The sequence below is a fragment of the Siphateles boraxobius genome, unplaced genomic scaffold, assembly GCF_051911475.1.
Source record: "Siphateles boraxobius isolate OS27281-9 unplaced genomic scaffold, OSU_SipBor_1 2, whole genome shotgun sequence".
Taxonomy (NCBI): domain Eukaryota; kingdom Metazoa; phylum Chordata; class Actinopteri; order Cypriniformes; family Leuciscidae; genus Siphateles; species Siphateles boraxobius.
The window spans coordinates 9,664,854-9,688,205 of NW_027508810.1; positions in this window are offsets into that span (position 1 = coordinate 9,664,854).

Sequence of the window (23,352 nt, forward strand, 5' to 3'; positions counted from 1 at the left end):
CGTGGCACGTCTTTTTAAAGATGTCTCGCCCGTGTACTTCTGGTTGCGGCAGATTGGTATCGGACTCTGATGGGCACGAGCGTTGCATAGTATGTTTGGGCATTGATCATGCTAGAGCAGCACTCGTGGATGACTCATGTTCTCTCTGTGGGAACATGACCATCGCGTCATTACGGTCGAGACTCGGTGAACTCGCAAGAGTGAGAGTCTCCTCATCCACCCCCCGTCCTGCGGCTGGTGGCCAGGGTGATCTGAGGGTTACGGTCTGGAACAAGGCGCCGACTATGTGTCCGCGACCCCAGCCCCCCTCTTCAATGACGGTGCCCGCTAGTGAACTGCTGATTCCCGCGGGTCTACCCTCTGGTGGCCCGCGTGCTTCAGTTGAAGCTACAGAGGAAGATGCCATGTCTGTTGCAGCATCACTTGGCGGGTTTGACTCTTCTGGAAGTGAGGGCTCGTCACAGCTGCCACCTTCCAGTGTGCATACGGCTGTGCTCGAGTCTGATCCGGAGATGACGGCCATGCTTTCCCGGGCAGCCGCGAGCATCGGACTTGAGTGGAGGCCTCCACCCTGTCCTGAGCGCTCGCGGCTGGACGATTGGTTTTTGGGTAAGGCCGCCGACCCTCGTCCTCGGCAAACCCCAATACCTTTCTTCCCGGATGTGCATGATGAGATCTCGAAGTCCTGGAAGACCCCCCTGTCTTCTCGGGACCGCTCGCTGGTCTCATCCGCCTTTCCTCCCCTCGATGAGGCAGCTGCCCGTGGGTACACTGGGCTTCCCCCGGTTGAACGCTCTGTTGCCATGCAACTATGTCCTCAGAGTGCTTCTTCTCGGGGCGAGCCTAAGCACCCATCCAAAGCCTGTAGATTTTCGTCGACCCTGGTGGCGAAGTCTTACAGAGCGGCGGGACAGGCGGCTGCTTCACTGCATGCTATGGCCACTCTGCAGGTCTACCAGGCCCAGATGCTCAGAGACATGCACGAGGGTAGGACAAACCCAGGGCTCTTTGATGAGCTGCGCGCCGCGACCGACCTTGCTCTCCGGGCGACGAAGGTTACCGCGCGCTCCCTGGGTTTGGTGATGTCCACAGCTGTGGTCCAGGAGCGACATCTGTGGCTGAACCTGGCTGACATGCGGGACGCTGAGCGGACCCGTCTGCTTAACGCCCCCTTGTCCCAGGCCGGCCTCTTCGGCGGTGCAGTTGAAGACTTTGCCCAACAGTTTTCAACTGCCCAGAAACAGACCGAGGCCATCAAACACATTCTGCCCCGCCGGCCCGCTGCTGCCTCCACCTTGCCGGCCGGGCAGACGCCTCGACCTGTTTCCCGCCGAGGGCGCCCTCCTGCGGCTCCCGCCCCTCCCGCCCGGACCACGCAGCAGCCTCCACCCAGGGCCGGTCGCGGAGGAAGCCGTAAGAAGGCGCCACAGCCCTCTCCTGCCCCGCCCCCCGCTAAACGCCGGGCCAAGCGGCGCTCCTGAGACGGGCTGCTCAGGGATGATGATTGTTTCTCAGGAGGTGGTAGCAGGACCACTCCTTCCCCCGGTGGAGGGCCGGGGGAGAATCTTTTGTTCTCCACTCCCCGCTGCTCACCCACGGGTGGGCAGCACCCTAATGTGGTTAAAGACAGAAACAATCCCCTCTTCCCTGAGCTCACAGAGTTCTCGGGCGACACAGAGCGCCGCCCACAAGCCGTGCTCTCCTCGCCCCCCTCTGTCCCAGAGGCGGTTGACACGGCGTGCCGTCCACGGACCGCTTCGCCCCTGTCCCCCTCTGTCGCCAGACCCCTGGCAGAGCAGGCCCCCGCGGGACGACCAGCCTGGTCCTCCCCTGGCCCCCTCTGCCAGGGTGCGGTTGCTGACTGTGCCCCCTCTCCGGGCCGCTATGCCGTCCACATCTGGGCCAGTTACTCCGCCTCGCTGCCCCTCCGGGGGGACGCCTGTGGCTCGCATGATCCCGTTGGTTCAGTTCCTGGGAGCCTGGCTAGAGCTTCCCCGTCTGTCCCACTGGATCGCGCGTACCGTCAGGCTCGGCTATGCGATTCAGTTCGCACGGTCTCCTCCCCGCTTCAGGGGAGTCCGCTCCACTTTGGTCGGTGGCAATGCCCCTATCATGAGAGCAGAGATTGCCACCCTGCTGGCGAAGGGTGCAATCGAGACTGTCCCTCCAGCCGAGATGAGGTCCGGCTTCTACAGCCCCTACTTCATTGTCCCCAAGAAAACCGGTGGGTTACGGCCAATCCTGGACTTGCGAGTGCTGAACCGCTCCCTTCACCGGATGCCGTTCAAGATGCTCACCGCCAAACGCGTTTTCGAATGCATACGGCCCCAGGATTGGTTTGCAGCGATCGACCTGAAGGACGCCTACTTTCATGTCTCCATTCTTCCTCGACACAGACCGTTCCTCCGGTTTGCTTTCGAGGGGCAGGCATACCAGTACGCGGTTCTCCCTTTCGGGCTAGCCCTGTCTCCTCGCATCTTCACGAAGGTCGTCGAGGCGGCCCTTGTTCCCCTTCGAGAGCAAGGGGTTCGCATCCTGAGTTATATCGACGACTGGCTGATCCTAGCTCACTCTCGAGATCAGGTTTGCGAACACAGGGACCTAGTGCTCCGGCACCTAGCCCGTCTGGGCCTTCTGGGAGGTCAACTGGGAGAAGAGCAAACTTTGCCCCGTGCAGAGGATCTCTTTTCTCGGTATGGACATCGACTCGGTCGCCATGTCCGCGCAGCTTACGAGCGAGCGCGCGCAGTCACTGCTGACTTGCCTGAGACAATTCGAGGGCAAGAGTGCGGTTCCACTGAAACTTTTTCAGAGGCTCCTGGGGCATATGGCATCTGCAGCCGCGGTCACGCCGCTCGGATTGCTTCATATGAGACCGCTTCAGCTTTGGCTTCGCGACCGAGTCCCGAGGTGGGCATGGCAACACGGCACGTTCCGAGTACCAGTTACTCCGACCTGCCGTCAGTTCTTCACCCCGTGGACGAACCTCGATTTTCTCAGGGCCGGTGTCCCCCTGGCTCGAGCTTCCCGGCATGTTGTTGTCTCAACAGATGCCTCCACCACGGGCTGGGGCGCCATGTGCAATGGACATGCTGCTGCGGGCTCCTGGACAGGACCCCAGCGGCTATGGCATGTCAATTGCCTCGAGTTGTTGGCAGTACGCCTTGCCCTGCACCGCTTCCGAGCGTTGCTCAGGGGTCAACACGTACTAGTCCGCTCAGACAATACCGCCACTGTAGCGTACATCAACCATCAGGGTGGTCTACGCTCCCGCCGTATGTCACAACTCGCTCGCCACCTCCTCCTGTGGAGTCAGAAGCATCTGAGGTCGCTTCGAGCCATCTTCATTCCCGGAGCGCTGAACTGTGCAGCCGACGAGCTCTCACGGCTTCAGCCCCTCCCTGGAGAATGACGACTCCATCCCCAGTCGGTTCAGCTGATTTGGGACCAGTTCGGGGACGCTCAGATAGATCTGTTTGCCTCTCACGACTCGACCCACTGCGCCCAGTTCTATTCCCTGACCGAGGGCACGCTCGGCACGGATGCTCTGGCGCACAGCTGGCCGCAGGGCCGCAAATATGCGTTTCCCCCAGTGAGCCTTCTTGCGCACACTTTGCGCAAGGTCAGGGAGGACGAGGAGCAGGTCATTCTGGTTGCCCCTTACTGGCCCAACCGGACCTGGTTCCCCGAACTAGTACTCCTCGCGACAGCACCTCCCTGGCCGATCCCTCTGAGGAAGAACCTTCTTTCTCAGGGACGGGGCACCCTATGGCACCCTCGTCCCGATCTTTGGAACCTCCACGTGTGGCTCCTGGATGGGACGAGGCAGGTTTGAGTACCCTACCACCAGCGGTGGTGGCTACCATCACTTCCGCTAGAGCGTCGTCCACGAGACACGTCTATGCGTTGAAGTGGAACCTCTTCGTCAACTGGTGCTCTTCTCACCGAGAAGACCCCCGGAGATGCTCGATCACTGTTTTGCTTTCCTTCCTTCAACAGGGGCTGGAGCGAAGGCTGTCTCCCTCCACCCTGAAGGTCTATGTTGCCGCCATTGCCGCACATCATGACCTCATCGAAGGTAAGTCGGTGGGGAAGCACGACCTGATCATCAGGTTCCTGAGAGGAGCGAGGAGACTGAATCCTCCTCGTCCTCCTCTCGTTCCCTCTTGGGACCTCTCAGTGGTTCTAACTGCCCTGAAGAGTGCTCCCTTTGAGCCCCTGCAATCAGTCGAGCTTAAGTTCCTGTCTATGAAGACAGCGCTCCTGGTTGCACTGGCCTCCATCAAGAGGGTTGGGGACCTGCACGCATTCTCCGTTGACGAAGCGTGCCTGGAATTTGGGCCGGCTTACTCTCATGTGATCCTGAGACCCCGGCCTGGATATGTGCCCAAGGTTCCTACCACTCCCTTCCGGGACCAGGTGGTGAACCTGCAAGCGCTGCCCTCGGAGGAGGCAGACCCAGCCTTGGCACTGCTCTGTCCAGTACGCGCTCTCCGCGCCTATGTAGACAGAACGCAGTGTTTCAGGACCTCAGACCAGCTCTTTGTCTGTTATGGTGGGAAGCTGAAGGGAAAGGCTCTCTCCAAGCAAAGGTTGTCTCACTGGATAGTGGACACCATTGCCTTGGCTTACCAGCAGCAAGGTCGACCGTGCCCCCTTGGTGTGACTGCCCACTCCACCCGGAGTGTGGCGTCCTCTTGGGCTCTAGCGCATGGCGCCTCGCTAACAGACATCTGCAGAGCTGCAGGCTGGGCGACACCTAACACATTCGCCAGATTCTATAATCTCCGAGTGGAGCCTGTGTCCTCTCGTGTACTCGCTTCAACCAGCTAGTACCGGACCCGCTCAGGTGTCTTCGCTTGCTCGCCATTCCACTCCACGGACTGGATACGTGCGATATTTTCCTCAGGTGAGCTTCTCCGAAAGCCCTGAGCTCCTCCAGCACTGCTGACGTCGGCGCCAGTGTCTATTGCCTGTGCGTCGGCTAGGTGCCTCCCGTGTGCATGGTCCCTCCTCTGAGCGACCCCCACATGTGTATTTCCACTGTAAGCCTCTCTGAGCGTGTGTCTTTCCCTTGGCAAGCCACCTTGCCACCCCTGGGGTTGAAATATTCCACCTGCGGCTGGAAACCCCAGTGTTTTCCATATGCTTCCTTCGGGTCATATGTGTATTCTCTAAGTTCCCCCCCTTCCGGGCTGGCATTAATTGCATACTTCCCCTAAGCTTGGGATATGCTTCCCAGTGTACCTTGGTATTCCTGTGTTATATGGAGTCCTTTGTCCAGGCTGACAGGGATCTCGATTTACGCAGGGCACTGGAAGACAGCTGAGAAGGTGGCGTGATTAGACTGGTAACCCCATTCGTCGTCATCCGACGTAACTCGGAGTGACAACGAAAGGGAACGTCTACGGTTACGTATGTAACCCTCGTTCCCTGAGTAGGGAACGGAGACGTTACGTCTGCCTGCCACTTTCCGCTGTACCGCGGGGATCGCCTGAGCTCAGTCTTGGCTCCTCAGCGAAGAAACATATCTGCTTGCTGCCGGCTTCCTCCTTTTATACCCACGAGGTGGGGCGGAGTTACGCCATGCAAATTCCGCAGACCCATGGCATTTCTTTGCCATTGGCTCGTTTTGTAATACTCGAAGTTGATAGGCTTTCTAAGCGAAACCCCATTCGTCGTCATCCGACGTAACGTCTCCGTTCCCTACTCAGGGAACGAGGGTTACATACGTAACCGTAGACGTTTTGTAGTCATTTAGCTGAAGAAACTTGTTAGCCATCCAGATTTTTATTTCTTTCAGACAGTCTAAAAGAGGCTGCATGGAGTTGTTGGATTTAAGTGGGATGTATAGTTGGGAATCATCTGCGTAGAAGTGAAATGAGATATTACATTTTCTGATGATGTTACCTAGGGGGAGCATGTAAAGGCAGAAGAGTACTAGACCCAGAATGGATCCCTGGGGGACATCACATGACACAGTGGCAGGAGAAGAAGAGTATTGGCCTAAGGTCACTGAAAAAGATCTTTGGTGGCGATAAGAGTGAAACCAGTTTAGAGCTGTACCCTTGATACCAACACAGTGTTCAAGACACTCTAGTAGTGTACCATGATCTACAGTGTCAAATGCAGCCCTAAGATCTAGCAGGACCAGAATGGCATTATCACCTGAGTCAAGAGTGAGCAAAAGGTCATTTGTCACCTTTAACAGGGCTGTCTCAGTGCTGTGGCGGGTTTTAAACCCAGATTGAAATGGCTCTAGGATCTCTGTGGAATTGAGGTATGAAAACAGCTGCGTTAACACCAGCTTCTCCAAAAAAATTTAAATAAATGGCAGTTTCGATATGGGCCGGAAAATTATTATGACATTTTACATCTAGGTTATGTTTCTTTAGCATAGGCTGGACAACCGCATATTTGAAACATTTTGGAACAGTGTGAGCTGTTACATAGACCTGCAACAAAACATCAGCAAGCATGGGTTCTGCAAGCAACCATTCTCTCCTTCCTATTCTTCTTTCTTTGCTTTGTCGCTGAAAATCAATGCACAGACAACGTGGATCGCAAGATTTTTGGAGGCTATCATTTTAAAACAATCCTATCGAGAGAGAGATCTTACGTTATTTCCTGTATCACTTCTAGCGTGTTTGGTTGTGAAACATATACCAGGCAAAGTTGTCTGTGATACTTCCTGTTGAAATGTTATGTAACGTGTGACTCCCTGTCGTCGATCCGTTGTGTAATGTGCATGAAACAGCAACAAAATGGGTACCCCAGACAGTCGTGTGAGAAAAACTGCGATCCAACGACTTTGAAAATCGTGCAGTGTGTACCTGGCTCTAGTTTACATGATTTTAAACACATTTTAAAAAAAGTACGATCTATTTTTGTAGGGTTGAGCAAAAAAGCCTTTTTATATCAGGTTATGGCAGTGAAATGTAACTTTTTAGTCTGTTTATGGCCATGTTTACACATATACAGAGACAAGTGAGGCACGCGACTGGCTGAGGCATCCCTGACTACTCGGACAGTTCGACCTTCTGCAGCGGAGGGGGGCCGAGGGGGGAGTCCCCGTTCCCTGCCCTGCCCTACAGAGAGGACCATCTGTGCTAGGGAACCTCACGCCGAGGACCTGGCCATGTATGCCATGCCCTGTGACTTAAACACGCACACACACACACAACATATACTTCAGCTATCAGCCTTTTCACAAAGAGATACTGCCAAACCTCACATCACTCTCTATTTAACCATGCTGAAATGATCACAGGAAAAAGATACATAATTATTTTTTGATGTACAGGTTACAGGTTCTTGGGTGGTTGTCAAATAAGCCTGACATTTTTTTTTAATTCAAATATTAGGCTTTAAAAATAATGATTTGTGTTGAACTGACTCTTTAATTTCCAAAAAATATTTGTGCTCTTTTAGATTTTGTATTGGAAATTGGATTTATTCACCAATTTGTTGCAGTCATGCCTTGTCATATGGTGTGACATAAACGTTTTTCTATATAAAATGCAAATGGGAAATACTCTTCCTAAGTAACTAACTTCACCATAAATCTTTATCATTACTGTCTTACGATTTAAAAAAAAAATTGCAGATTCGTTAGATTTTGAATTATTTTTCGAAATCATCATGAAAAGCCTTTCCAGATATTTTAGATTACGTTAAACTCTGTTATAAATCTATCAAAATACTTGTGACTCTTGCTGATACTGTTTCTCTTGTGCTCCATTGACTTTTCTTCATGATTTATAACTAAAAATTATTTTTATTGTCACAATTCTGAATGTCACACTAAATGATATAGTGGCACACTACACTCACCTAAAGGATTAGTAGGAACACCATACTAATACGGTGTTTGACACCCTTTCGCCTTTAGAACTGCCTTAATTCTACGTGGCATTGATTCAACAAGGTGCTGAAAGCATTCTTTAGAAATGTTGGCCCATATTGATAGGATAGCATCTTGCAGTTGATGGAGATTTGTCGGATGCACATCCAGCGCACGAAGCTCCCGTTACACCTCATCCCAAAGATGCTCTATTGGGTTGAGATCTGGTGAATGTGGGGGCCATTTTAGTACAGTGAACTCATTGTCATGTTCAAGAAACCAATTTGAAATGATTCGAGCTTTGTGACACGGTGCATTATCCTGCTAGAAGTAGCCATCAGAGGATGGGTACATGGTGGCCATAAAGGGATGGACATGGTCAGAAACAATGCTCAGGTAGGCCGTGGCATTTAAACAATGCCCAATTGGCACTAAGGGGCCTAAAGTGTGCCAAGAAAACATCCCCCAGACCATTACACCATCACCACCAGCCTGCACAGTGGTAACAAGGCATTATGGATCCATGTTCTCATTCTGTTTACGCCAAATTCTGACTCTACCATCTAAATGTCTCAACAGAAATCGAGACTCATCAGACCAGGCAACATTTTTCCAGTCTTCAACTGTCCAATTTTGGTGAGCTCTTGCAAATTGTAGCCTCTTTTTCCTATTTGTAGTGGAGATGAGTGGTACCCGGTGGGGTCTTCTGCTGTTGCAGCCCATCCGCCTCAAGGTTGTGCGTGTTGTGGCTCCACTAATGCATTGCTGCATACCTCGGTTGTAACGAGTGGTTATTTCAGTCAAAGTTGCTCTTCTATCAGCTTGAATCAGTCGCCCATTCTCCTCTGACCTCTAGCATCAACGAGGCATTTTCGCCCACAGGACTGCCGCATACTGGATGTTTTTCCCTTTTCACACCATTCTTTGTAAACCCTAGGAATGGTTGTGCGTGAAAATCCCAGTAACTGAGCAGATTGTGAAATACTCAGACCGGCCCGTCTGGCACCAACAACCATGCCACGCTGAAAATTGCTTACATCACCTTTCTATCCCATTCTGACATTCAGTTTGGAGTTCAGGAGATAGTCTTGACCAGGACCACACCCCTAAATGCATTGAAGCAACTGCCATGTGATTGGTTAATTAGATAATTGCATTAATGAGAAATTGAACAGGTGTTCCTAATAATCCTTTAGGGGAGTGTATATGATGAACTGCAGCACACCACAATTTTTCAATGCAAAAAAAGTGCGTTTTATATGCATTCAATATTCAATTACTTCAATTCAGTTAACATTAATACGAACAAAAATCATTAATTATACTAACCTCGTTTTAAACTGTTTTATATATTTAAGAAACTTAGAAATATAAGTAAATCAACCATCTCACGTCAAGAACATTCAACATGAACATTTTAAAATTAAAAGAGAGTGTGTGTTGTAACAACAATTATAATTGTTAAACAGTGAAAATATTATCAATCTACAATTAGTCAAATGTTTATCAAATTTTATAAAATATGTATAGTGTTGTATAATTGTTCAAATCAAACCATATAGATTTTTGGGTGAATTTCAGGTCGTTTCAACATGTGGAGAAAAGAGAATTGGGAAGAGGGGTGAAGGGAATGAGATGTAAATTAAGACAATACTGGGGTGATCGAATTTGGTCAGACAGTGTGAACAAGTGTTTTTGACCTTCTGAAATTTATGAGGCTATGAATATAGTTATTTTTTGCCATAGGAGTTTTTGCAAAATTGACGCGTTTCCATTGGGCGTATTTTCAATTAGCTCAATTTGAAGGGTAATGGAAACACATCTACTATCAAGTTGTATAGAAGACAAAAAACATCTCTATTGCAAACCCCTCCACGTTGCTGTTGTTGTTTTTGGCGTATACAAATAGAAACCAATGCAGATATCACAGAAGACGACACGGGTCACACATTCTGTTGTATTTCTTTCTTTCTTTCTTTATTTATTTATTTATAGAACACTTTACAGGCTACACAGTAATTCCAAAGTGCTGTACATCCCAAGTACATACAGCAATAATAAAAACTAAAAACAAACAAAAACGACCTACAAAAAAAAAAAACAGAAACCTACGCAGTGTTGCACAAGAAACAAGAAAGTCTTAAGGCAAATAGATGGAAATAAATACCTTTTTTTATCATTCCCAAGGGAAGCATATATAATGAAAACAAGACAGGGCCCAAAATGGACCCTTGTGGAACCCCACTGGTGATAGGTGCTGGATAAGAAAAACAATTACCAACCTTCACTGGAAAAGATCTTTCCTCCAATCGGATATCAAATCTCACACAAATCTAGATATGAACAGTTGTGATTCTCAGTATTCAAAGTTAATAATTTAGATCAGATTCCAATCCCTATAGAAGAAGTGGTAACACTTTATTTTGATGGTCCCTTTTGAACATTCTGTTTACTTTAAGTAACCATATTGCCTTTCCAAACAAAAGGTGTCTTATAAAATTTAAATCAATGTATTGTTTTGTGTAAATGATTAGGCAGGATGATTTTCAGATTATTTTGAATCAAAAACTCTAGGCAACAACACCCATTAGTCAAAAGTCTTGTGGACACATATTTAGTATGCGTTTTGTGGCCTTATTTCAGACACTTTAAGTTTTAGTTTTTTCAATAACCATGCATAAACAATATTCTCTCAAAAATACAAACATGTACATACATCTTGCTCACATATTATGGTAGCCCTCGTTGTGCTTAATAGAGTGTAATTACATCTTTGCTTTTAATATATTTATAAGCAACTGAAAAAAGCACAAATGTCAGGGCATGTCAAAACATCTCAAGGACCCCAAAAACACCTTAGACCCCAGAGGGTTAAATTAAGCATACAATCGAAAAGGAATATATTAGTTGTATGGATAATTTAATAGTCACCATTAAATTAATTCAATATGTTTTTAATATTTACTTATTTATCATTACAAAATATGTATGTAATATTGTGTGACAGATATATCATATAGTGTGACTTGGTCTTGTTCTGTTAAGCTAATCTCTTGGTTAACTAAAAACATTTAGCTTATACTTAACGTGTAAATTGCCACATGGCAGCAATGATTTCTAAGAATGAATAATTAAAAACTGTAAAAAAAAAAAAAAAAAGTTTAATCTTTATGTAAATAATGTCACACCATAAGACACAAAACATTGACCACTAGTGAGCATATCAGATACAGAGCTTTTTAATTAAAAATTACAAAGTCAGAACTCACCTCTTGACCTTGTAACGATTGAGACAAATCAGACACAATTATTTGTTATGTAACAAATAATCTTTAAAACCTGGGATCTATGGTCCTATCCCCCCAACAAGGACAAGAAGGGTCTTGGTTACCATGACTACGATCAGATAAATTGGATTTATGGCTGTGAAAAATGTAGTAATGTGGTCAAGACGGAAGTCATAGTAAAGACCTACAGACCTTCCTGCATTCATTTATAGACAAACTGATCTATAAGTTAACCTGCATCTCAGGACATTGTGTTTGATAATTTGATGTCTTGTGTGGTGTCTTTTAATACTATTATTATTATTATTTGTATATACTGTGTATTTTATAATAGAACCAGCGGTCAATGTAACTTCACCTATACCATGTTTGGTCTTTATAAACTGGTACTTTGAAGACTGAAATTATTGTGTATATTATGTTGATAGCTGTGCAACATATTAGTATTACAAGAATCTTTCATAGTTTCTTCATCAGCAACCAATCCAGCTGCACATGCAAATGAGCACACTTGAAACCAAGATCCATTAATCAAATTCTCCCGCTTGGAAATTGCACCTTTCTTATTGGTCGAGCCAACCCTGAGAGGTGGGACCTTTCTCAGGCTTTAAATTGCATCTACACAAGCCCATCCCTCTCTTGACCTTCTCAGTATGTTCGGGGTGCTGTGCTGTCCTACATGGCCTCAGCAGGTCCCAGGGCAGCAGGCCTTGACTCACAACCAGCCTTGTGCTCATGGAGAGAGAGAACTTTCAACCAGAACAGAGTCGAACTAACCATGCAAGTTCATCATATCTTCTTCATCCAAAGGAGCAGAAAACGATTGCAACTGCAACGTTTGACACTCACATAACCATCAAGACCCTTTTTCTGGAACTTCAAGAAATGCTTTTACTGCAAAGGCCATGCAAGTATACATTTAATGAGGTGCTCTTAAAATAATCAGCTAATGGTTCTTTTCATGTTCAATGAATCTTTTCGCAGCTTCATTTCATTCTGCCATTTACCATCTACCCATGTCTGATTCTCTGCTATCAACAAATTTTATTTTACGATCTTGATCTTGTTACATGCTCAAGTGCTGTACATGCTAAGAAATAATTATTTTTTTCTGTGGCCATGAAAGATACCATTTTCTTTGAATAAATGAATAATCAAAAGAGTTTGTTCAGTTCGACGAACTGATTAATTGATTCAGCTACATCAAGTTAATCCAATTAACTGACATAATCAAAACAAGTTATGAGTTATTATTAATATTTCCCCTTTGAGCTAACTCGTTACAACCTTCCAAACCACTCCAGAGATGACACTGCAACTTTCTGGTTGAGTGTGGACCTCTTCATCATAATGATGTCCGAATTATTCCCATTACAAAAAATAGATTGCAGTGTCACACCATATGATGCCCATTTTACGGACAAAATGTTTTTGGCCAGAACTTGCTTTAAAAATTAATATTAACTAAGATTAATAAATGCTGAACATGTATTGTTCATCTTAGTTCATGTTAGCTAAGGTAGTTAACTAATGAACCTTATTGTAAAGTGTTACCCATAGACAGACATTAACACTTTCTGTGTCCATTAAAAATGCCCAATTCTGTTACTTAAACTGTAAATCTATCAATTATGTATACTTTGCTGAGATATATTGTCATATTAGTAAGGTCACACATAGTCCGGACAGTCACGCCATATGACAATTTTGATGTTTAGAGGTCTTAACTACAGATGGTATGCTGTAATAATATCTTGTCAGAGGAACAATATAAAGGTATAGATTTTTAACAAATACCCATTTTTATTAGTATATGACATCATGGACAGGTAGAATTGCATGTCATATCATCCACCCACTTACACAAAATTAACATCGCTTATATTTCTGATGTACAAAAGCAGGTCTGTCATGGCTAGGACGTCAAACATCACCTGAGGGGAATCGTTCTGAACTCGCGCATGTGTTGCATGCTGTGAAACGTGATAACAGAATAAGTGGCAGCACTTTGTTCTGGTCTCATTCGGGGATCTGCTGAGTTTGTGTGTGTTGCACTTAAACCTCCAAAACATCTGTGTGAGGGGCACAGGACGAGAAGAGCCAGGAATATTCACAGAATATGTGATGTGGAAAAGCATTTTCAGGTCAGTAAAATCAGGAAAGAAAAATAGAAAGCTGCAGCGCTGTATGTAAAGCCATGCACATCGAATTCAACCTAATATGATTTTGTGTTCTGTGTCTATTCAAGTCAGCCTTGATTTCGTTTCCAGCACTAATCGCATCACCCAAGAGATTTGCATGTTTTTTTTTTCATCTGTTTTTTTTCTTTCTCTCCTCTCCTGCCTTATTGAAACTCTCATCAGCCATTGTCACATAAATCCCCCCCGATAAATTAAAAATGATTGATTCAGAGGAGGAAACAGCACCATAGGGGTTGGGGGGAGGAATCTATTGGCAACGGAGGACAAAAAGGGAAACATAATTGAGTCCACATTCATTTGAGCGTGAGAGTCAGGCCCTGTAATCACCTCAGGAGTGAGAATACCACAATCAGTCCGCCCCTTGCTTTAACCTGCCTCACTTTTTAGAGAGCTTTGTCAATTAGAATCAACTTGATGTGAAAACCTTGCTTTGTATTGAACTTCAGCATGAAAGGGATTATATTGACTAAGTGTGATCAAATAAGCCTGGTAACTTTTGTGCTAATGGTCCATTCTCTGCATGCGCTGCTTTTCAGTCCCTGAGGAAAATGATCATGTATTACATAAAAAAAAAAAGGATTTTGAATTGCTCCCAAGAGGATTTTGTATCTAAATTAAGTTTGGATGCACATTTCTGAAAAATAATACATGGATTTGAAGATATACTATATTTTTAAGATAATTAGTAACACTAATTTTGATGGTCAGTCCCTTCTGAACGTTCTGTTGACTATAAGTAACTTTGCAACAACATGACAACTAACTCTCATTAGAGTATCAGTAGTCTGTCTGCTTAATATCTGCTAACTCTTTATTGTGATGCTTCTCAACAGATATTCTACTGACTATAAGTAACTTTGCAAGTACATGTCAACTTATTCTAACCTTAACCCTACCAGTCTACTAATACTCGACTAACACCCTAATGAGAGCTAGTAGACATGTAGGTGCAACGTTACTTATAGTCAACAGAATGTGTTAAAGGGACCATCAAATTAAAGTGAAACCAGATGATTGAATCACTTTCCTGCCAGAGATGTGTGTTTCTAAGTAACTAAGTACTTTTTTAGGGAGTAACGCAATATTGTAACACATTACTTTTAAAAGTAACTTTAAACACTGGTCATGAGGTCAAAAAGGCACCACACAGAAAGAATGATGTTGTTGCTTTACATGGAACTCTAGCATAATAAAACTAATTAAAGAAATGTGTTGCTCTGTCCAGTTATGAAGTTTTCCGCACACACACAGGATGAATACCAAATTAGCCTATATTTAAAGTTTTGATCATTAATGCATTGCAGTTGCATGGTAATTTAAATCAACAGCCCTTCCACAACAATTTTCTCAAATGCATGCAAATAAAGCAGAGAAAGTGTGAATGAGAGAAAGAAAGAGAGTTCAGGTGACACGAATAATGTCAACCTCAGACGCACCGTTGTGCGTCTACAAATAAGCCTTGGTCCCAGTCACACTCAAGAGTGTACTATCATTGTTATTAACATATTTTGCACAAAGCGTATCTTATTTCTGCCCAGGTTTCCCTGCACACACCATGCACACATACACACTGCTCCAATTAGGAGGGAGTGTTGTGTAGCGTCAGTGTCGAGGGATTCAGCTTTCTTCTGCGCTGTCAGGTCCCATCAGAAAGGCGGCTCATTAGTGTCAGGTTCAGCACTGCCACCGACTTTCCCTTCTCTCTTGCTCTCTGTCACTCTCACTCTCTCTCTCCTCCTTTTTCATTTTTCGCACAAACATTTCAAATGAGTCTCCTGTACTCTTTCATATCTATATCATCAGAGCACGGTCTTGTATTTCAGCCTCCCATAAATGATCTTTTGTCCATCGCTCCAACAGGATTGGAAGAGGTGACACACATCCAAATCAAGCCAAAGAGTGTGAACAAGGGTTTAAAATGATCACATGATGTTAAGATGGCTTAAAAAACCTGACAAAGATGGCTCTCACAAAACATGTCAAGAACATGTCCCAGTCCTATTTCACATAAAAAATCGAAATATGCCTGGAATACTTGATTCTGATTGGTTCGATCACAGCAATCTGCAGTCAAACGGATCTATCCATCGACAGCCATCCATTCACCCATCTATCTATCTATTTGCCAATAAGCTACAAAATAAGCAGGATAACGTGCAGATGTTCATTATCAAAAAATGTATGCGTGTCGGGATCCTTATCACACTTTTACAGTTTATGTTGCAATTATAATAAAAATTTAAATGCTTATAATAACGTCTGCATTCTCCAATACATATTTTGCTTAAGGAAAATCAGGCCTACCTTTAGGACCATTAAGATTATTGGTATTGTGATATTCTCATTAGCGTAAATTATATTATATAAATTGCAAAGTGTAAATATGTCGGGGTAGCTTTGTATGGTGTAGTAATAAAACATTTTATTACAGTAATATTTCTATATAATATTTTATTTTGTTTTGTATATGTATGTATACATGTATTTATGTCTTCATTTACCATAGTGACGCACTGCGGCAATTATAAAACTGGGGGAAATGCGTTTAAATGTCGTAAACCAAATGTGACTATGCAAAACAAATCTTAATGGCCTTTTGAAATGTAAGATATACTCTCTTCTTTTTCTTTCGTGAGACTTACACTTATATTTTCATAACTAACGTTGCAGAGCCTTACAGATGGGCGAACCGTGGGTTTTAAAACAGAAAGCGCTGGCATTATGGCATCACGGAGTATTTTTACTCTCGTCAGCAGGAGAGGTGGCAGAGGCAGACTGGCAGTGCGAGTAGAAGGAAAACAGCACTAATGGTCTCAATGTGTCAACAGGTTTTCGCCAAGGACTCCATCTGCAGCCACACACACACTCACACAGGCTCATTCATGGTTGTGTGTAACTCCACACACATAGCTCTACCCAAGGAAATCTTCAGGAGGAATTTGCACTCCACACACTAGATAATTAATCCTAATCTGTTTATTTTTGGATCTCTGTTATGCCTACAGTGCTTTAAATGAGTCTGTTATTGCTGTATACACATCACTGCACGCTTGTCAATGTTGTGTATAGTATAAACCAGGTCGGAGCCGTACTCAGGACTTGTGTTCCAAATTTCGCTGAAGAAAAAGAAATGCCCCCCTTCCCCCCTCCAGAGAGCAGTTTAAAAGGTGGCAATATGAGAGAGATTATTGTGGTGTTACACTTAAAGCAAAGCTACTTATCTTAATACCGCCGCCATCTGAAGCTGCACCAAAAATATCATTTCAATCACATGCCAAAAATAAGTGGCGGACTTGAAAATGTAGCACAAATGAACACAGAAAATATTCTAAAACTTATCTGAGCAAGGCAAAGATAAAAAAAAACAGAACTTTTGTTTATCTCAAGTCTCATCTTCCCCATCGTCTATCCCCCATAATCCTCTCTCTCTCTCTTTCTCTCGTTCTCTCTTCAGGCGGCACAACCCCATTCCTATTAAACCCTTTAATTAAGAAAACAAGCTTTGAATTCAAGTGTGCAACCCCATCTCCGGATGCCATGTTGGAGAACAACACTCCCCTTTCCAGCACCATCTCTTTCCCATTCCATACGTTTTTTTTAACCTCTTTCTTTCTCTCATGCCCTGAGCCCCCTTCACTCTCTTTCATTCTCTCGCTCTGTCTGCAAACTTCCACTATCAAAGACATGATAATTAGTCACAGAGGTTCATCTGGAATCTATTATACTCCTTTTCTTTAATTAATTGTGCATTATAATTATTGAGGCGCTCGGTATCATGCACTCGTGCGCCCGCATGCATGCTTGCAACTTTGAAGCGTACTCTGGAAATGCCACATAGATAAAAGCCGGCAAGTGTCAAAAAGCAAGCAAACTTTTTCTTCCCTCCTCGCTCTCCTCCACTTTCCCTCTCCTCTTCCCTTCTCTGCGGCGTGCGTCTTTTCATGCCATTTGTAGCGACCTAATGAGGACATTTCTGTCAAAAAAATCAATCAAAGGCTCGGCTGGGAGCGTGTTATAAGTCACAGGTATCTGAGGTGCCTCTTTTACGGGCGGATGAATAATAAAAATAAAATAAAATAAATAAATAAGGAGTGTGTTTAATTCCGTGACACGAGGGGCTGCTGGCGAGGAGGGGGGGAGTTGAAAGAGGACATGCTGGGGAACAGAAGCTGGTTGGATTCCCTAATCTCTGAGATGGCATAAAGCGAACATGCCAAACACCTTCAAATTGTAAAGAGAAAAGTGTGACTCATTTTTTTCCCCCCTTCCTGCCATTTCTTTTTTAGCTCCATTAAAATGCTTTAAGACAAAGTGTTTGTGCATGTAATAAACATACAGAGGAGATGCAGAGCAACAGGCAGACCTCCAGCATTCCCAGAATGCCTCATTCCGTGCACAGTTTAACTTATCTCCAGCAAACAAAGATGGATGTGTCTCAGCGCTTATTAAACCGTGCTTTTTAAGCTCTTGCATGCCTTGTTTTGAAAAGCAAATCTCTTTATGCAACAGATTGACAGAGCAAACGCGCGAGAAAATACATATAAGGGAGAAGAAACATTCTCATTTAACTTCAGCATCGTGCACATGATTACTTGTTTTAATGCGGATGCTTTGAGCTCGAGCAGGATCCCGGGTTGCCTCTCATGTAGGGCTTAGCACTGTATTCTCTCAAAGGGGTGCTGATCTCTTAATTATTTAGCAGGCTTGTCCCTCTCTGATCAAACAATGGCGTGACAGAATGTTTCCACACAAGCTGAAAGTGGCTTATGATCTCGCATGTTCCGAACCGGAGTGAAAAGGAATGAAATCCAGCCCTGACAGGTGGCCGATTGTTAGCGCACTCAGAAGGTGGAAAACAGTTTGGCTCCGACGCATTATGAAAATGATGCAGAGGAAATTGAAAAGACACTTCACAACGAGAAATCCCTGAGGACACCACTAAAATAACATCAACATAATGTTGATATTTAATTTATTAAATTAAGGCAATGAAATGGCAGATATTGCATGAAGTAGCTACGGGATCGCACAGTGCAATCTCAGTTTCCAAATTAAGAATGCTTAATTATTTATCATAAAGGGCAATTGAGAATATTGAGGTCTAAATGTGCTGCGCTGAATAGTTTGAGTAAATTATTCTATAATTGCACTAAATTATAGTTTAGTACATAAGGGCTTATGAAAAAATGTTCAATTAGTCGTATCCCTGTTAAACATACTGTGAAACAGCATTCTGGAAAAAAGGGACATTTGCTGTGAAAAACAAGTGCCATATATATATATATATATATATATATATTTTTTTTTTTTTTTTTTTTTTTAAATCACTAAACTACTAAACCACTATTTTCCAGGTAATTAGTTTGAAACATTTGGGTAAAATTAACTTAAATATTCTGAAAGGATTTATTCCTTTTAAAATAAATAAATAAAAGTTATATTTTGAAATGGTCTTTGCTCATGCACAAATTGTTATGGGGTTGCAAAGATATTGCCATGCTGTTTTAAGTTTTGTCTTGTTTTTTCTTTTCTTTTTTTTGCAAAGTGATTGTCGTAGTTGCATATTTAACGGACGCTCTGTCGCTTAGTTATTTGCATCCTGCCACCGTTTAAACTGCCCTGTCAATCATCTAGTCACTTAAATCTTCCACATTCAATTTAATTTAATTTACTACCGTTTATGAGAGAAATGTAGCACTTTGATCTGCCAGTCGTGCGCCTTTCATGCAGAGACTCTCCTCTGCTTGCATAATGATACATTTAAAAGTTAATGACCAAACATATCTATATAAAAGTTTTCAATGCTGTTGGAGATAAAATATGAATACATATTTTTTGTCAGGTTAGATGTTGAGCGTGATTTCACCAAGTATCACATGTTCCTGGATCAACATCTTTGTTGATCCTGGAACAAATTTCAGATCAACTAATCAGATTTGAGGGACAAGATTACAGTTTATGTCAAGTTTAGGCTTAAAACCAGGGTAAGGTGCTTCAGCATCAGTGTTATTCACCTATCATTTTCCTCTGATTTTAGGGAAAAGTTATGGGTAGGGTTAGCTTTAGGGGTAGGGATAGGGATAGGGTAAGGACTACATTTTGGGACAGTAATGTTATTCCAGGATCAACAAAATATGTTGATGCAGGAACATGTCTTACTTGGCAAAATCACGGTGACCCAGGTGAGATACTGATAATTAATCACTATCTAAACCTCTCTTCATTGTCGGTCTCGCACAAAACACTTTGCATTTGTAGTTCTAATCGAATCCTCGTCCAACGCGCAATGGGTTGAGGGTAATATTAGCCATTAGAGTGCGTACGGATCTGCACTTTGGATTCCAACCAGAAAAAGTAGACCATCCAGGTACCTTTGGAAAACTCATTTCAACACACTTCGATTTGAGACACATTCATTTTAATTTGAATACTATTTAGTACGGATAGTATGGGAATTGGGACACACCATATGACATTCTTGTCTCTAGACAAGATCCCTCCTTTAGGGGATTTCTTATTTCATTTATCGTCAGTCGTGAAAATCACAGGTCCAACTGCTTTGACAAGCCACAGGATTAGAGACATCATGACGCAGGTGTCATGAAACAGAAGGATTCACACAGGTAAAGTGATAAACAGGTTTATTTGCAGAAGTATGTGATCGTAATGATGGAGGCAGGTGAGTAACTGAAGAATATAGTGTTCTGGATGGATATCTGAATGAGTAATGGTCTTATCTGTTGCAGGTTCTGAACTGAAGATCGAGGCAGAGGACTGAAGACGGATGAAGGAAGCAGATGACTGAAGACGTGGGGATCTGGTGGGGATCTGGTGGGGATCTGGTGGGGATCTGGTGGGGATCTGGTGGGGATCTGGTGGGGATCTGGTGGGGATCTGGTGGGGATCTGGTGGGGATCTGGTGGGGATCTGGTGGGGATCTGGTGGGGATCTGGTGGGTGTTCTTTCAGGGAACAACAAGACCAGACAATAGTGAACTGCAGTGGGAAGAGTTATATAGTGCTGGATGATGATCAGTGAAGATTGGTGACAGGTGACAGCGATCTCTGTGATTGGGAATTGCATGCAGGTGAGGGCCAGGGAGGATGATGGGAAATGTAGTGAGAAACCATTACAGCAGACCAAAATATGCCACCAAATTCATTATTTCAGATTAGGCATTTCTTCAAATCCGTAACTGTAAAAAAAAAACTGTACTAAAACAAAAATGACTGGGGTACATTTTACAAGAAAATACAATTTCAGTCAAACAGTCACGTTTAATACAATATGTTACTTAATGTGAAATTTATTATCACTTTCTGAGTGAAACTAGTTTCCTAGCTTCCCAACCCCAATTTTTTTTTCAGTGTAGGTAATAGAGAAAGGTGAAATAATTAAGTGAACTAAAAGTGTGGTTCCAATAAAAAGCTGTTCAATGAATTTTCACAGAAAAAAAAATCCAGTAGGAATCTAATAAAAAAATACACACGATCTGTAATTTCGCGAAGATTTTGCAAAAGGGTTCAAGCCGATCAAGTAGATTCACCACTTTGACCAACAGAAAGCTGTTTGGTTTGAAAGGGACTTCTGTTTACATTACTACACTATTGACAATAGACAGTGAACCTTATTTTCCAGTAAAATTTAACCAAACTTTCACTGAATAATACTGGAAGACACACACATGCACAAAAATGGTTAGATAAATAACCAAAAAAACTTTCAAACATTTTTGCAAAAGCCTTTGTTTTTCGCCGTCTGTGTTCCCTCATTATAGTGAGAGGCTGATGTTTGCTTAAACATATCTCCACAGCAGCACTCTCGAACCCTCTGGGTCAATTACCTAATCTTAATAACCGTAATTGCTGAGCTTGGAAAGTAGCTGAGCTATTAATTCTAGTGTGGACCACTGGAGAATCGAGGGCCGCTGCCAGACACGACATATTCAAACACACACACATAAACGCACTGATGTCAAAGCCGACGGTTAACAAACGCATCAGAGAGCGAGTTTAACTACAAGACAGACCACACACCACATTGTCATCTATATAATATATATATAATACATATATGTTCGTTATTCATCAGCCCCCTGCCAGCGATGGGGGCTTCTTGGATAATTAGCAAGACATCACACCCCCCTCGGCCTTCTTTACTCTGTTAACAGGTCGAGCATAGAGGAATCCCCAGCACACAGGAGAGAATCGATCCCTGTGCGAGAAGATTGATCCAGTAACCATCCCACTGCCTTTAATGAAGCTGTCTGCCAGGGAATACAGCTCTCACACCATTACCCAGCAGCCCTTTCACCACAGGAGGCCCATATCAGACTACAGCTACTATGCGGATTACAATGTGAGCGAGGAAGGGGGTGGGGGAACTGCCACATCACATATTAACACACTCACACAATCATCTCTACAAGATGAGGAGGGGTCAGATCTGAGCGCAGACATCGGAGGTGACCCGAAATCAATAGTGTTGAACCAAAAATAGGCAGGAGGGAAATGTCAGCTGTCATTCTGATACCTAAGACCAATTCCTGGTGTAGTGCTGAAAAACGATCCGCTTAGAGAGACAATTCGTCAAACCTGCGTGAAAACTAGACTTGCGATCCATCACCGAGAAAGATAAAAGACTTGTGTGATTATGTACTGCAAGACAAAATGAAGAATTACAAGTTCTCAGAACTTCTCGCCAAGCAGCTGCCATAACTGTCTATTTATTCCCTGACAGACTTACACACCTGTTTTTTAGCTACAGTAATTTCACTAGATCCAAAACATGGAGAAAATGGGCATTTCAATGACTGTCATTAAGTCTTGTAATCTTTTTTTCAGAATAACTTCCCCTCTCTCTTGCAGCGACATCTCTTCTCTTCTCTGATGACGTGTTTACTGGCGTGAGGGCGGGACAACCTGTCACTTACATGAGATCCACCAATAGCAAACCTCAACCATCCAATCAATTCCCCATGGACAAAATCAAGATATGAGTCACATTAGGAAAGAAAAGACTGTTGCAACTTCAGTTTCATGCCGACATTAACATACAGTGAGTGGCCCCTAATAAAGTTTTTATACTGTTTTTATGACCCACAAAAAAAAAAGAATGAATGAATGGTATTCCATTAATTCATCAGATACAATTTTAAACCAAGTAGCATTCATTTTAAACACTGACAGCCAGGACTGCACACAGTACTGGAAAAAAAACTGACATTACAAATTTTTGTTTTCTGATTTATATAAGCAATAGCACACTCGTAGCCACGCGATATCGCTCTATATCAGCACGGCTGTGTAATCACAGTGTGCTGATATAGAGCCATATCGCACGGCTATGAGTGTGATATTGCGTTTACAACACTTCAATGGCACAAGTGCAAATAAATAAGAAACAATAACAGAGTTTCTCTAAAAACAATATTTTGTGCAGAACTGCTTCCTTCCGCCATGGATTCAAATCTCAAGTTGACAGTTTAACAGTTGAGCCCATGCCTCCGTAACTAATTCCAAAATATCACTCTGGAACTAGTAACGAAGGAACGTTTACTAGAGGCCGAAGCCATTTGTTTTGAGAATAATGGCTGGCTGATGAAGTTATTGGCTGGCTAGCCGGCTCAGCCAAAACCTAAATGGCTGCTGCAGCCGCCAAACTTTTCATAGCTGCAAATGGCGGAAGCTGCCACTTCATGTCTACAGATGTCAATGTTATACTGATTTACTATATCTCAATATCTCCTAAATGTGTATTTCGGAATTTTTTTTCACCACAAGTCTGAAAGAAGACATGTTATTGAAGACAAATATCCAAAAATCTCAAAATTGACCAGTAAAAAAAAACAATGTTTTTGCCTGCCGTGTCTTGCCTTAATATAAACACACACTGTTATCAGTATTATTTTGGACAAAGTTCTGCACATTTCACTTCAATGTACACTGAAGCATGCGTCGTGAATTGGCAATGTGGAAACGATGGTTTGTTACTGCAGTAATATCACATTCAGTGCTATAAA